The sequence below is a fragment of the Lonchura striata genome, chromosome 5, assembly GCF_046129695.1.
Source record: "Lonchura striata isolate bLonStr1 chromosome 5, bLonStr1.mat, whole genome shotgun sequence".
NCBI lineage: Eukaryota > Metazoa > Chordata > Aves > Passeriformes > Estrildidae > Lonchura > Lonchura striata.
In genome coordinates, this window is record NC_134607.1 from 56,066,100 (window position 1) to 56,082,129 (window position 16,030).

Genomic DNA, 16,030 nt, shown 5'->3' on the forward strand with positions numbered 1-16,030 from the left:
TTTTGCATATGTGCAAAGCAAACAGCTTCTTCCTTCCTCTCCAATAATGTAACATTCATATAGTTGCTACAGGAACTCTAATAGGGAAAGCCATATTATGAAAGGATTCAATATAAGAATCTGTGTAACTATAATCTGAGGTAGAAAAGAGAAGACCAGACAATGTATTACTCTAGAAACACTAACATTTGTTTAGAAGCAGCATCATTTTTCCAGTAATGATGAAGGGTAACTTTCCTGTCGTTAAGAGGAATACAAAGGGAGTGAATGCTGTTGTTATTGCAAAGGACTACAAACATCCCAACAGTTTGGGAAATGGCCAGCTGGCCCATGAGAGCTTGGCTGCCTTTGTGGTGAGTGTAGCTACTATTTTTTTCCTGTTGCAGATGCATCACAGCTGTCACAAGTGACAAGCCACAGCTCAGTTTAGCAGGATCGTTTTGTATCTACAAACAGGCTGCACTGATTTAGTTCTGTGGAAGTTTGACTTCAGTGGATATTTGAGCATTATTTAATACATTGAAAGAAATGGCTTAAAAACATCTGGACAAACATATGCATTTAAAACCCCCCTTTTTTTGTTGTCTAAATTTAACTGTTTACTAACCTAATACATCAACTCTTACCAGTTGAAATTACGTACGAGCCACAGTGCTTTTCCAGGCACTTAGAGTGAGATGTTTGGGTTTTCTCCCTTTCCTTTACATTTGTTTAAATATTTCAGGTGCATTGCATGAAGTGTAAACATCAGCACTGGTTGGAAACTAGGTTTTTCTCCTGGAAATCTCTGTACTTAATCAACTCTTTGATTTACACAGTGGCTTCCACAATCATGTATGACAAAGAATAAAGACAACCTATTGAGAACAAATGGACATTGTAGCTCCAGTTTTGCTGGATGCTTCTATCTGCAACATGCTCCAAAGGAATTTTCTCGTGGAGTCTAAGGAAATATGCTCACTAAGGATGTTTTTTCCTACAAAATGACTTCTTAAAATATATCAGAATTTGGAACATTTAAACAATCAGGGAAACTGGCATATCCCACTCAAACTTCTAAAAAGTCATGTCTCAAATGGCAGTGAATGGGAATAATTCAAATGCTATTTTCTATGGAGAAATAGTAGCCAGATTACACTTCATTTTTAGCATTGTTTTCATTTTAGCATTTCTGTCCCCATGTTCAAAGTAACTTTTGCATATTTTCAAATATGACTGTGCTCATACAAGTCAGAGTTTGATTTGGAAATGGCATTCTGATTGCAGAAGGAAGCAAAATTTGCTTTGCACTGAAATAAAGGTTAAAATTAAGCCAGAGGAAGGTTCAGTTCTCTATAAGTTGAAATGGTAGAATAGTCCACAGGAATGAATTCAAGTCTGAGGAGAAAAAAAGCAATACAGACCCAGGAATATGTTGTTCAGTGTTGTTATCTACTGATCTTTCTTAACACAGAAAGCTGTAGCTTTTATTTCTTTGACAGATTATATTTTTTAGGCACTACCAGTAGACATTTAATGATAATTAATATTCCTCTTATATTTTTGTAATATTAAAACAAAATGCTTCTTGTAGTGAGAAAGGACAAAGTAATGACAGAAATTATGAAAAATTCATCTGAGTAGGAACTTCTCCAGGGAAATAATCACTTAGTCCAAAAGAATGTGCAGACTTTGGGGTGAAATACATAATAAGGGCATCCAGATGTTGACAAAGTGCCAGGAGGAGTCTCATGTGCAACATAATTAACTGAAAGCAGGTAGGTAAAAATTAACTCAAGGTCATGCAAAATGTGTTAAGGCTTCATATGTATGTTTCCAACTGACTTCTTTGGACAATTACAGAGATCTGTAAGTTTAGTCATTATTTTAAGGTAAATTTTGTAAAACACCAGATTTGTTATGTTACTTTTCTCTTTATTTTCCATTGAAGATCTTAATTTTAGGCTGCTATTTAATTATTTGTATTTTAAGAAAGAGGAGTATTTCTTGTGATTTAAAGAGTAGAAAGGGGAATAGAGAAAATGAGAAAGCAAATTGCCACCACAAGGACATGCAGACAGAAGTCTGAAGATGGATAAGAAATTTCAAATCATGGAAACAGAACTTGGAGTCCTCTAGATTTTTGAGTTAAAAACATACAGGATGTGCCAAGATCTAATAGTCTACATCATCCTAGGGTCCAGGGAATTCACACAGATCCCATGTTGAAGCTTAAATCTCATGAAATCAGGAATAAATTGAGAGATTAAAAACTCCTCATTCTTATGTCTTCAAAATGCTTATATTGGATTAGATAATACTGCTGGAAAGGTAGCATTACTTAAACTATTGCAGCTCTATATGTCCATGCAGAAGACAGGCTTCCTAGTAAAAATGCATTCAACTACTTACATACTGGTATCAGTTATTTCTTAACATCCATTTGATAACAGTGTTTAGCTGTGACAGAAAAAATTGTCCCTTTTTATCTCAACTTTTTTGATTTTGTGTTTAGATTATTTATCATTTTTACAGCTCTTCTGCATGTAAAGTTACATAAATAAGGAAGGAAATTTATGTAAGAAATGTAGTAAGATTGTACTTCTTCATGCTGAACTATCTATAGCAAAATAACAGCCAACACATATTTTCCAACACTGAATATTTGGGTATTTAAGTCTTGATCACAATAAAGACTTGACCCATTTATTTTGTTGTCTCCATCCCACATTGTTGTGTATTGCCCCTCAATTGAATTACTGTATTGGATATCTGCAGTAACTAATAGACTAAATTTGTTTATGTATAACCATATTTATCTGGTCAATAAAATCAGTGCTCAGACACTTGCTGTACAAATTTTTGACAACTATTTCACTCCTTGTTTTAGACTTGGTTATGTCTGCATGGCAAATTCAGAACTCCTTTGAGCTGTCTGTTTTGTTAAATATGTGTCAGGAAAACACTGGAACTCATGAAAAATACATCCCCATTGGCTCAGAGTTTTGGTTGCCCAGAGATATCTGACAAGTCTTTGAAGCACTAACCAGGAAGACAATGACGTTTATAAAACAGGAAGTATCTAAGTACCCCCAATAAAGATACTTCTGCTTTCTGGAGCTGGTAGTCATCACCAGAAGCGACATGCCAGGTGCTTTCTCTTGGGTGGGAATAACTGTAATGAACAGAAGGGGAATTACTGGGAGAAACTTGCTGATATGGTGCTTAAGATAAGAAAAATGGGACTTTCTCTTCTTCTAGGGAGGGGACTTTGATCCCATCTGCTTGTTCCTTGCTCCTTCTCTGGTGTGCAATCAAAAGAAAAATGTCTGCAAGTCCTGAGAGACCCCATTTTTCCCTTGGCAATGATCAGTTGTGTAGTTTGTACTGGTACAAATCTGCAGGAGGCTGGAAGTGGCTTATGGGCCCTTGCTGATTTATGTTGGGCAAGGGGAAATGATAGCACTAACATGAAACCTGAATTTAGATGTGAAAGAGATTTACATTAAGAACAAACAAGTGAAGGACAATCAGTGTGAATGGATGTAGTGTTACTTCTGTGGAATAATGCTGCTGTGTAGGGCAGACATGGGCAACTCGGAGTAACCCCAGCAGGTAGGTTTTCCCTCAGCAAGGGAATGCAATGTCTGTCCTGCACTGTTCACTTCCCATTTCCCAGTGCCCCATACTGGCTGCAAGTTTACTTGTTAAAATGCTTGTGGAGTGAAAAAAAAATGTTGCAGTCACACCAGACCCCTATCTTTACCTTGTATTTTCTTGTTTTCGTGAGCAGCTTCTCATGAATGTTTTCATGGCCTCCCTTGACCCTTGCTAACTGATGGAATGGTACACTACACACCAGGGCCAAAGTCAAAATTAGCAAGGGCTTACTTTTTAGCATATTCCTTATTTTATTTTATTTTATTTTATTTTATTTTATTTTATTTTATTTTATTTTATTTTATTTTATTTTATTTTATTTTATTTTATTTTATTTTAATTTTGCTAGGAAGAGGCAAATTCTGTGCCAAGGTTCCTGGCAGCAGAGGCTGGAACTGTTGGTCCTTGGTGGGCAGCTGCAATGTTACCCTGGCTGGCCAAAGGTCAAGGCCACACTGGCCTGTCCTGCTCCCTCTGCTCTGCCAGAGCACACAGCAAACTGTCACACTTGTATGGGGCTGAAGGGCAAAGTTGCTGACAAAGCTGGGAGGGGAGCTGCAGTCAGGATCCCCGTCTCCTGCCCTTGTTGGCTGCGTGGGTACAGGAACTGTCAGACCATGAGAAACATCTGGTGTTTCTAAGAATTTTTCTGCATTCCTCATCCACAGCCTTACTATTCTCAAGGAACCACCTCTATTCCAATTTAATGGAAAATTGTGAGCAGTTTAAAATGCCCCTTGTCAACTGGCATCTTCTGCTGTTGTATTTACCTGAGACAAGGAATAGCCCCTGAACTAAATCCTTCTCTCTCCCAAGATGTATCCCAAGCTCATTATACATCAGTGCTCCCAGTCTGACCCTCCTTCACTGCCTTTGAGCTGTATCTTTCCCCCTCCTTTTTCCCCAGAATTGTGGTAGGTGTCCCAGCCCAAGAAACATTCCAGGTCAGGGTGGAATGGGCTCTAAGAAACCTGGTCTAGTTGAATATGTCCCTGCTCAGAGCAGCATGGGTGGATTTAGATTACCTTTTAAAAGTCCATTCCAACCCAAACTATTCTATGAGTCTTGGGCAATTTTATGTCTTTCAGAAAAGATATTGTGCTGACTCATGCCAGTTATTTGGAAAGACTTACCTCAAAAAGATACGCCTCTTCAAAAAAGCATGTAGGAGAAGTTTGCTAACAGGTTGTTCTCTGTTTGTGTCAATGGCTGGAACTGGTTTCAGAGGACACAGACAAATATTAGTTTGAAAGAAATATCACAAGATGTTTTCTTGAGCCAGTGAATTACTGCAAAAGCTGGAGGTCAGCAAGGCTTCCAGCCCAACACACCACACATCCAGATTTCCTCATCTGGAATGCCTGGTAAAAACCCTACTAGAAAGCAAAGCATTTCCTCCAGTAATATTTTCATTAGTGCTTCCCCCAAAAAACTATGAAGTATCTAAGAATGAGCAACTGAAGTTCACCAAACTTGAGTAGAGTTTGAGTTTCCATACCTGGTGTTCTCCCCAAATTGTGGCATAACATTTTAATTAATTTAGTGACATTATATATTCTTTGGAGAGATATGTTTCTGTAGTGTCTTAGTGAAAGATGCCCAGGTCAATTTGACTACTCCACGGGGCTATTCCTCCCCAGCTGCAGTACTGGAAATTTGTTGAAGTTTGTAGGATACCTGTCAGGCCATTTCTACAACCTGTCAAGACCCCTCTGAATGGCAGCATGAGGACCTGCACTAATTACAGCTAAGTTCAAACTCTGCACTTGTTCACTGAGCCTGTCTTCTTGTCATAGAAGACTATCAGGTTCTTTCTGTCCTTCTTAAAGACCAGTCATCTTTGATTTTTTTCCCAGTCATCAGGAATCTCTCCCAGTAGTTATAGTCCTCCAAAGGCAATTGAAAGTGGCCTTACAGTGGCATCAGAAGCTCCTTCAACACTCTTAGTACATTCCATCAGAACCCATAGACCTACGCATGTCCAGTCTGTGTGGTCATGCTCCTTAAACTTATTCTACTCCAGAGGGGGCAAGACTTTCTTGGACTTTTGTACAGGTTTCAGGTACCTGGAATTCCTGGTGGCTGCTCTAATCAGTGAAGACTGAGGCAAAAACAGCATTGAATATCTTGGTTTTCTCTATGTTTGTCTCCCCATCCCATTCAGCAGAAAACCCAAATTTTCCTTAATGTTCCTTCTGCTGCTTATACACCTGTAAAAGCCTTTTTGTTGCCCTGCACATTTCTTTCCATATGCAATGGTGTGGCGTTTAACTTTGCTAACACTGTCTCTGCATGCTCTGGATTCCTCCCGGATCATGTAAAACTGCTTTTATGCTGCTTTTCTATGTTGGATTTTAGTTAGAAACTCCTTGTTCATCCATGTGGGCCACCTGATGACTTTGTTTGATTCATGCTTTAAAGATGGACTGCTCTTTAACTTGGAGGAGGCGATTTTTGAATTATGACCAACTCTTCTGGACCACTCTTCTCTCCAGGGCCATGGGCCATGATAGGCTTCCAAACAAGTCTTCAACATGCTGAAGTATGCAGAGTTATAATCTACCATCTAAAGGCAAATAATGGAGACACACCAAATTTTTTATTAATTTCTAAAACTCTGAACTGTGAAGTAGATTGCCAAAATACTATTGAATTGTGAAATTAAGTGGAGTGATCAAGCATAGGTACAGGAAAAGAGTGCTTTTCCATACCTCACTTATTGCCTTGAAATAATCCAAGGTCAGGTGTAAAGGCAGTCAAGGTCTCATTTCATTTTAGCACCTGCTGGCTGACATTGTGATTAGAGAAATCATGTGCCTCTGCCTGCTCTTACTGGTAATCTCAAAAAACAGTATCCAGGCAATTATGGATCAAGATTTTCCACCTGAAGAAGCAAGGAACAGTATATTAACAGAAGACACATTTATTACATTCAAGAGGCCTAAAATATCTGATTAATTATAGTTAATTCCTGGAATAAAATGATGGTATTTCAAACAAGATTTTATCAGCTTCTTTGCAATACAGTCCCTTTTACTGGCACAGTGTTCAAAGGTTTCTATTGCAACTCATATTTAGGGGAGTTACATAAAGCTTGGTGTAGGAATAAGTGACAAAGGTTTTGTTTATTTCATATTATTATCTGTTGACTTTAAAAGGCCTAGGTAGCAAGACAAGTTAAGCAACAAGTCAATGATTAAACGGATAAGATGGATATCAATTCTGCCAGTTTAAAAAGATATTTAGAAAATATGAAGAAAAACCCCCAGTTCTCTGAGTTGTAAGAAATTTGAACTACTAAAATTTTTCAGTTCTGCTTATTTAAATTCTGTGTTATTTATTATCATATTTCTCAATAATTTTATTTTAGTATAATTTTTAATATTTGAGGAGAGACATATTTTTGGCATAGTCCATTTATAGATCAGCTTTACAATTCAAAAAAGTTATGCTTTTCAGTTTTCCAAAAAGATTTAAGACTTAATGTTTCTTCAGAGCAAATATCTTGGAATATAGACTTGGAATATAGCATCATGCAATAGCGGTGACATAAAGGTCTTGCACAGTTTAAGGTTACGGTTCATCGCCTATTTGAACAGCAGTTCTGTCACTAGGAAAATTGCATTTCTCATATTTTCTAACTTTGACTTACCACCCTTGAATTAAATTGAAAGTGGTAAAGGCTAAGTATATTCTTCCTTTGCTCTCTCTGGAGTGAACTGAATGTGGAGAAAAAAGAATGCAATTTCAGGGCTTATATACATTTCCAGATTGATATCACATAGCCAGGAGAAAAATATTTTCTGTTTTGAAAAACTAATGTTTCTACATGCTCCTCTATTAATCTTTTATTTGGCATGTGTATATATGCATGTTAGCAGCTGCATATTAGTGAGACACAATCTGAAACAGAATTGTCTGCCTGTATATGGGTAATCATCATGCATACAGGAAGGAATCACTTTTGTTGTTGTGTTTACATGAGGATAACTTTCTGGAGGTATACATTACATACTGGAAGTAATTAGTTTATTAATATTAGAACGAGATAAGTTGCATCTAATAATCACACTGTTATTCCAGTATTTGGTACCATTGATGTTTCCATCAACTTCTGCTGCTGAGTTTATCATCAGCAGCTGTTATGGGGAAAGACAACTGGAAAAAGAGTAGGGTAGGACTTTGACCCTTCAGTTGTTGGAGATGTCGATTTAATCACATGCAGAGATTATCTTTCCTTTGGGTAGAAGTAACAACACTTGCACATGGACATATACGTGCTTCACCTCCCAGAAAATTTATGTGTAATTTTGCTGCAGCTGAGACTCATGATAACCAGAACAGCAGCACCAATTATTGGTGATATCTTGTTGTAATTTTTCACTCAAATTTAACAGATCAAAAACTGGAACTGTACTCTCCATTCTACATGGTGACTGGTTCATGTGGACTGGGGATGTTTTTGTTAAGCAGCTCTGTACATCAAATAGGTTGGTAGAAAGTAGGAAAGAATCCTATTGGAGCCCAGTTCTTTGCTAGCTCCTGCTGGACAAGAGTTAACACCAGGGCTGGTTGCTCATCCAGTCACTTCTCTGAAGAAATTCCTAGCTGGTATTTCTGTAAGGATAACACCTTCCTCTCCCATTTCCTTTGTGGTAACCAGTTTCTGTGTCCAAGCAATACAAATATGACTGCAATTGGCTGTGATACATAGGAACAAATCCCGCAGGCTCATAAGGACTTATTCCACCATGGATTATCAGCTGAGAAAGGGTCATCTCCTTATGAACACAGCACATTCTCTCAGTAGGCAACCCCACTGACCAAGAGAAATGCAAGTTTTGGTGGAAGGCTTCTAAATGCAGAGAGCTGTAGGCACCATCCTCCACTAACTTGAGGCAATTTTGAGGAAACTTCAAGGGAAAGGATAGAAATCTCTAATTTGCCTCTATATTTGTGAGGAGCCAGTGCATAGGAAGGAACAATGGCTTGGGTTGCTGAATAAATTGCTGAGTAGGTGAGCTGCCATTTGAGCTGCTTTGAATTTATTTTCCTTTTCCCTTTTCCTCATAAATTTCTTATCTTACGCACTTACTTAGAGAAAGAGTTAACACCTAAAATTCATTGTAAGATTCCCTCCCTTATGAAGGTTTTGCAGGAGGGGGTCACAAAAGACAAGAAACAGAACTAGACAAACTTCCTATGCATGCAATCTACTCTAGATAACAGGCTTTTTTTACGTGTTTTATGTTTTGGGATGAGATGACAAGATGAAATACATCAGCCAAGTGAGATTTGACATAAATGAGGGATCTGCCAATGCAAATGATCCAATATTTTGGGATGAGACCCAATTTTGGACAAAAATGTTATTCAGATTAGATATTGATAAATGAAGCTTTTGTTCAGATTGAGCCCAAGCTAATACTGCTGCGAGATAAGTAACCTCTCCATTTCCTGATATGCTTTATATAAATTTAATAAGCTTTATACTACATTTTGTTTCTTTCTTCTAAAAGGGAAGTAATTTGTTTTCAAAATGCAATGATGTTAACTGAAGATTAGGAAAGAAAGGAAAATAAACTTTCCCTTCAGTGACCACACTTTTCTTTGATCTTCAAATCCCTTTCTTTCCTTAGTACCAACTCTTTACTAGGTGGAAACTAAGAGTACAATCAGATTGACCTGGGCCCTGGTACTTGAAACTACTTTTCTGAGTTTGGAAATATCTCAACCATATCCAGGACCCAGCATTATCTAATTTCCAGTCCCTTTCATCTCCTGTTGCTATCAGCACTCTGGCCCCTCAGGTAGTGTGGAGCTGTCCTTAGCTCCAGTTTTATCCCCTCCTAGAACAGACCTGCTCCTGCTCCTTCCTGGTGTACAAGTGCCTGCCTTGCCAAAGGAAGAAGGCAACTTCTCCCAACCTGAGCACTGCAGCATTACTTACAGTGGAATCTGATGTTCTCTTTCCTCTTAGATGTCAAGGCAGATGTAATGACATCTCCATTAACTGCTGAGTGTGCAATATTCCCATTTTTCACTGGCTGATCATGGACTTCTTGAGAGGATAGGGAGATTCCCCCAGGTTTTGTCTTGGGTACTTCTTGGGCATCTGATGCCAGCCCTGCAGCTCTTCCTCTCAATGAGTGAGAGCAGTCATCTGCCTGCAGTTCTTCAGGGCATGGTAGAGCCTCCTCTAGAACAGTAATAGAAGGTTTAAGAGGTTAATAGTGACTCTGCCTTGCCAGATAGCATCAGCAGAACTCCTCCTGCACCTCCAATGCTTTACCCTGTCCATTCATATGATGGCTAGTCTACACTTCCTCTCCCCTCATGAAAGGAATGGTTTCTTGCTAGCTACCGAACTAGTCCTTTTAAACATCTGTCTTTTCCTTGACACTAGACAAAGTATGAGAAAAAAGGAGAGGTTTAAAAGTTTCCAGAATTAATTTATTTAGTGTGATTATTTTAACAATTAAAAAAAATTCTAAAAATATTCTACTATTTATTTATTAATAATACTTCACTTGTCATCTTTGACATTTAGCTTAAGAGAACTACTTATTAATGAAAGGACAGTGCTTTCATTTACTGGAATAGATCAACATTTCTTAACAATTTTATCTCTCCAAATATTTACATAAATGAAAGCTAACCCTTATTGAACTCAATCACTATCACACTGTAAAACATCAAAATGTCAAGAGAAAAAGAACTGTAAGAATAAAGTATATATTTAGTCCGAGGCCTCCAGGAGAACTTCTTATCAGCTAATACTGTACCAACATGTTTAATTTAAAGCTGTGATTTCTTTAGGAACTTGTAAACTTGTAACCTCTAGAAGAGGGTAATGGTAGGGAAGAACATATAATATCAGTGTCTTAATTAAAATTTAAAATAATGAGAGATAATATAATGCAGAATACCAGAACTTATTAATAGAAAAAACAAAAAAACTGAAATCCAAAATTTCAGTTAAGTCAGCTGGAGGGAAGTAGACCAAGTTTCCCCTACTGAAACATAACTTTTTGATGCTGTAGCTGATTCCACATATAGTCAGCTCTCCTCTTGCACCCAGGCTGCTGTAAGATGGTACCTTACATATATGGTCTCACTAGAGCATGTTGGCTAACAATTAACTGCCTGTCACCAGGGAGGAATTCCCCTTCTTAGGACAGATTGTTCTGTGGTCATTTTACCCTTCATGACATTCCACTTAAACTATGTGAGTGGCAAAGACAGATTATTTCATCAGGGCAAAAAATAAATTATTGAATAAATTTGCCCTGCTCAGAAACTGAATAATCAGAGAGCAACTTATAATGAAGAGGTTCTGATTAATGAAAGACTTAATCAACAAACGAAACTATTCTTAAAAGTAGTAATTCCTCCACTTTTGAAATGCAGGAGGCAAAAAAAAAAAAAAGATAGACAAAAGAGTTAACTTATTTAAACTTTGCAGCCATTCCTTACCAATATTTTAACCTGTACAGAAACAATCATAGCTATTAAGTTTGTTTAATTGTCTTGAGATGATAAAATTTATTGTAAGCATGTGATAATCTTGAACATCTTTCCAGAATGAAAAGGTGAGGGTGCCTGAGAGTAAGAAATGGCTGGTTTGAGGAGACAGACCATGGTCCAAAGTGGTATAGAGGATGTGTATCCTCTGGGCAGCTATGATAAATAAGGTGTGACACAGGGATGAAAGAAGAGCTGAGGGTGACTGCAATTTAGTGGTAACCATTTATGGTCATATTGTGAAGACTTTCTGAGCTGAAACTGATGGTTTGTGTTGAGGCACAATTCAGTTTGCATGATCTCTCAGGTGTCTGCAGTAGCATTCATTCGGGGAGATGTAAGAATAGAGAAAAAGGAGTCCTTGAGCACAATAAGATCTTGGCCAAGACACCTGTCCCTTGGCCTATGAAACAAACACAGATCCAAGCTATCTCACTCATTAGGTCTGTTGCAAATTGGATCTTTTGTCAGAAATCCCCAGGTGTTTTAAGGGTATTGACAGCTCCAGGTGCCAGCTGGAAAAGCTGATTTATCTTTCAGCCAGACCAGACCTACTCCTTGTTGCAATTCTCACCTGTCCCAGGATGTCTCCAGGAATCCCTAGGCCAAGAAGACATGCCTTCCCACTGGCAAGACAGGAAGTTTCTCCCTTTGCATCTTAGGGAACAGAGAAATTAATCCATTGACAGAGATCTGTCTGGCTTTAGCTCCTCATCCTCACCTTCCTTGTGGTAATGACTATTTAATTCAGGAAAGAATCTACCTCCAGTTGTGCCAGGGATGGTTGAGATTGAATATTAGGACAGTTTTCCTCATCAGCAGGGTTGTCAAGCATTGGAACTGTCTGCCCAGGGAAGTGGCTGAGTCACCAGCCCTGGAGGTATTCAGAAGGTGTTGCACTTATGGACATGTTTTACTGGTGGACTTGGTGGTGCTGGGTTGGACTCAATGGACTTAGAGGTCTTCTTCAGCCTGAACTATTCTGCAGTTGTCATGTGTACAATGTTGGAGCTTCAGAAAACTGGCTGTGAGTAGTTAGTAAGCTTTTCAGCTGCTGAAAGAAAATTCTGAGCAAAAAGGAGCAAGTACTGGTTATTTGTGGGTGTATTATTTTAGTGGTTTTTTTGTTTGTTTGTTTTTTAATGTGTGATGATGCATTCATTTGGATGTGAAGAGAAGAAAATGTTGAAGGGGAACACACAGCCTACTTTTTTCATCTTTTCCTCCCCAATCTCTTTCTGTACTAGATTTTCCCCACCCACACTTTTGGTGGCAAACTACTTCACTGTCAGGATTTATCATGCCTTTCCATGAGGCGCCTTGTCAGTGAACATGTGGAATGGCATTTATTTCAGTGGAGAAAAGACAGATTAGCAAGAGGAGGAGCAATTGAGCTATGGCAAACACCCCCTTTCTTTCATGGAGTGTAAAGTTTATGAAGTGGTATTTTCTAGGCAGGCAGATTTGTAGCTCTGACCATAATCTATATCTCTGGTTTTGTTGCTGAGCATGTATTTGGACTGGTAATGACATAGATGTAGTGTAGAGCACATACTCTTTGTTAATTACAGAAGTAATGTTAGTATTGTCTGGAAAAGTTTCAGGATGTCAAATAATATTCTGAAATTTCAAAAATTTTAGAATGCAATGCTACCTTAGTGAAGATATTCCATTTATAAGTATCTGTGTTTGAATATTTCGTTCTTCTATTCTCTCCCCTGATGCTATGCATGTAACAGCAGAGAAGATAGATTTTATTTGCTCCAATTCCTTTCCATTCAATTCTCATTTGTACATGAACCACAATAAATATGAACACCTGGCTTTAACCAGTAATGCCACATGTCATTGCTACAGGCAACATCTCCTCTTTTGCTCATGTGGATTACTTCTTTGATTTTTCCAATAGTGTCTTGAATGTATTGATTATTGGACAAAGCACCACTTTGGCACTTGCCTCTTTATTATTGTAAACAAGGGAAAAATGTTTTCATGCAACAAATGTGTTGGTGAATAGGGGCATTAAATTCCATTTCCTTTGTGCTAAACTCTTAGCTGAGTGGCAAACAGCATCCACACAGAGGAAAATGCTTTTTGGGAAAGAACATTTATGAAAGTTAGTCTCTAGGGACTTCTAAAAAACAATTGCTCTGTGCCACCAACTATATCGGACCAATGCTGGGGGAGCTGAATGATGAGAAAGAAATTTCAGACCTTTGGAACATACCAAGAGACCAAAAGCTCCATGGCACAAAATATGGCATTTGTTGGACTTCTCGGCTCCACTTCTGCTTTTTCTCCTAATGTGGGATAAAACCCATCACTGGCCTCATCAGGCTGACCAAAGAAATTGGGGTTTTGGCATGCATTTTCTAGTCACCACTGGAGTGGACAAATAGTGGAAAGTGTCAGATGGGCTGTTGACATGCTTGGTTGAAGAGATAACCTGTCTCCTGTGGGTAGGGCTGTTTTGGAAGTACTTAAAAGTACTTTGTTGATTTTGCTAAATATGGATTTGTCAAAGAGAAATCTCTTTGCTTACAGAAATGAGATGTTGTTCAGAGAGTCAGAAATGGAGGACTGAGAGTGCCTTGATCTTAAATGTATTTATCATGTGTCCAGTGCCTGCTGGAACGAGCTGTAGGCATAAATACTGGAAACAGTAGTCTCTTGGGAGTTAGTGTCCAGTGACAGCCTTAGAGCAACATTTTCCCAATGCTGTCTTCTGAAATCTGTCAGACCATGAGTGTTTGGGTGGCTACCATGTGAATTTGCAAGGGTCAGAACACATAAAAGAGACTCATTATTAATAATATTTTCATGAGAATTATAGAGAATTTATAGAGAATTCGAGTTGCTCTGGTAAAAGCTTGAGGATTAATATACCTTTTAAAAATATTATTTCTCTTAAAAATGAGGCAAAGTGAAGGAATTTTAATCTTGGTAATTTTAGGGCTAGCAGCTCTTACCTTTCTCAGAGAAAGGACTGTGTTTGCTGGCCAATTCCTCTCTTTGCTCAAGTAGGAGGCACAGCCTGTGTCTCTGTGTATTCAATCTTGCTCAGACAGTGCAAATATGTAGGGAAGGATGGACATCATAGACTGTGGTAATCATGAACTCACCATGAGTGATGCTGTCAGTAGTCTGCTCTGACTGAAATTTGTCTCAGTACCACTGTCAGATCAACTCACACCCACTGGTTGTGTTTAGCAATGCAAACCAGGGAATTAGGATGCTTCCTGTGTAGGTGGGATGTTGAAATAAAACAGCCTCAATCCATTTGTCTTCACTTTGATTCCCTCTGCAGGTTAAATGGGGTTCAAAGTCCCCTTTCTGTCAATGACAACACATCAGCATTTTCAGATAGAGTGCAACCCACTCAAGGATGTGGTTTTCCATCTACAGGTACCAATTTCTCACCCTGTGCACACCTAGTGCATGAGTCTGATAGATTTAAAATTAGGGTCCTCAGTTTCTTGTCTAAAGCTTTATGTGAAGAGCCCAAATCAAAATGATGCAATTTTTTAGAAATTGTTGCAGGTAAAGGAATTAAACTTTAATGTCTTCAGATGTCTGTGATAGTGTAACTTATAGCCTATTCTGCTTCAGTACTCTGTGCAATGCTCAGTCTCCCTAAAAAGTGTGAAAAATAACAGAAAGATTAAAAAATCAAGCTTATGTCTTGGAATAGCATCTGGGCTCTTTGGATGGGAAAGACAAGGGGGCTGAGGATGTCATAAAAATGTACATGTGCAAGGAAAATGTTATAATTAGCAACAAGGTACTATCACCCCACTGTCCAAGTTAACTTCCTCTCTGAACTCGATCAGAGTACTAGTGAGCATCTCAAATCTCTCTGCTGGTGGTCATGCTGAAATTCACAACATTTTAATACAGCCCATGTTTGGAGAGTTTCGCAAAGAAAGAATTGTTAATGAGTAATCCTTGTCCATTAGGGCACTGAGCCAATAAATCCAAGCTTTGATTCATTGTGTTATCACTACAGGCTTCTGCTAAACATGAAAGAAAAACAAAACAAAAATGTTCCTATGTGAGAATCATTAGGATACTGAGTGCAGAACTGTCTTACATCCTGCCATCTGCAGTCTTCCAGAAAAGAACAGTAAGTAATAATTCCTTAAACTGATAGCTTCTTGCTGTTGTGTAGTATAAAAGTAATTTAATCTGAGCAAGATTATCACCTGAATTATTTAGTGGATGTTAATGGATTTTTGATCAGGAAAAAAAAATTAAAGTGAAGAATAATGTAAGAAGTCTTTTCATCCACAAAACTGTCTCAACAGTGGGAATTGCCCTTGGGAAAAATGATAAGGTGAAAAATAAGGTCATGTTGAAATTTGTCTTTAGAAAGCTGGCTTCTGTGTGTCACTGGAACAGAAGGTGTAAGATTGATATTGAGACTTTCTTGCAACAGCACTATCTAGTTAATTGTGTGCATTAGCTTTGAATTTTTTTTTTGCTCCTTTTAGACACAGGAAATATTTTCAATGTGATTAATGGAAAAACAGAGAAAAATCCAGAAAAGGAAAATTATCTTTTTTTTCATATAGTTTTTTCTTTCAAAATTCTCTGTACAGATTTCAGGTGCATCTTCCAAAGCTGAAGATTTTAGCACATATTTCACGTAACTAGGAAAAGTAAAAGGGGGTTTCAAATTTCAAGCAATTACAATTTGAATTCATTTATACTTTTTAAGAAAATGCAATTCTATTCTGAGTGTTCCTGCTACTCATTTATCTTCAGAAGACTGTAACTGTGGCGGAACATATTTTGCTTTTGTTATTTTTATTGCTATTGCTTGTGTTACAGAGAACCTAGAGACTGGGAATTATATTGTAATTGCACT

The 16,030-nt window shown here is 38.0% G+C and overlaps 1 protein-coding gene across 3 annotated transcripts in view; it reads left to right on the top strand.

Moving 5' to 3' along the window:
* The first annotated feature begins 15,129 nt into the window (after positions 1 to 15,129).
* The window catches only part of NR1H4 (nuclear receptor subfamily 1 group H member 4), a 35,780-nt gene continuing 34,879 nt past the window's right edge, over positions 15,130 to 16,030 (top strand). For all 3 annotated transcript variants that reach the window (XM_021552733.2, XM_021552732.2, XM_021552734.2), the window contains exon 1: positions 15,130 to 15,286. The gene's annotated coding sequence lies outside the window, so the exon portion shown is untranslated. The remainder of the gene's footprint in view (positions 15,287 to 16,030) is intronic.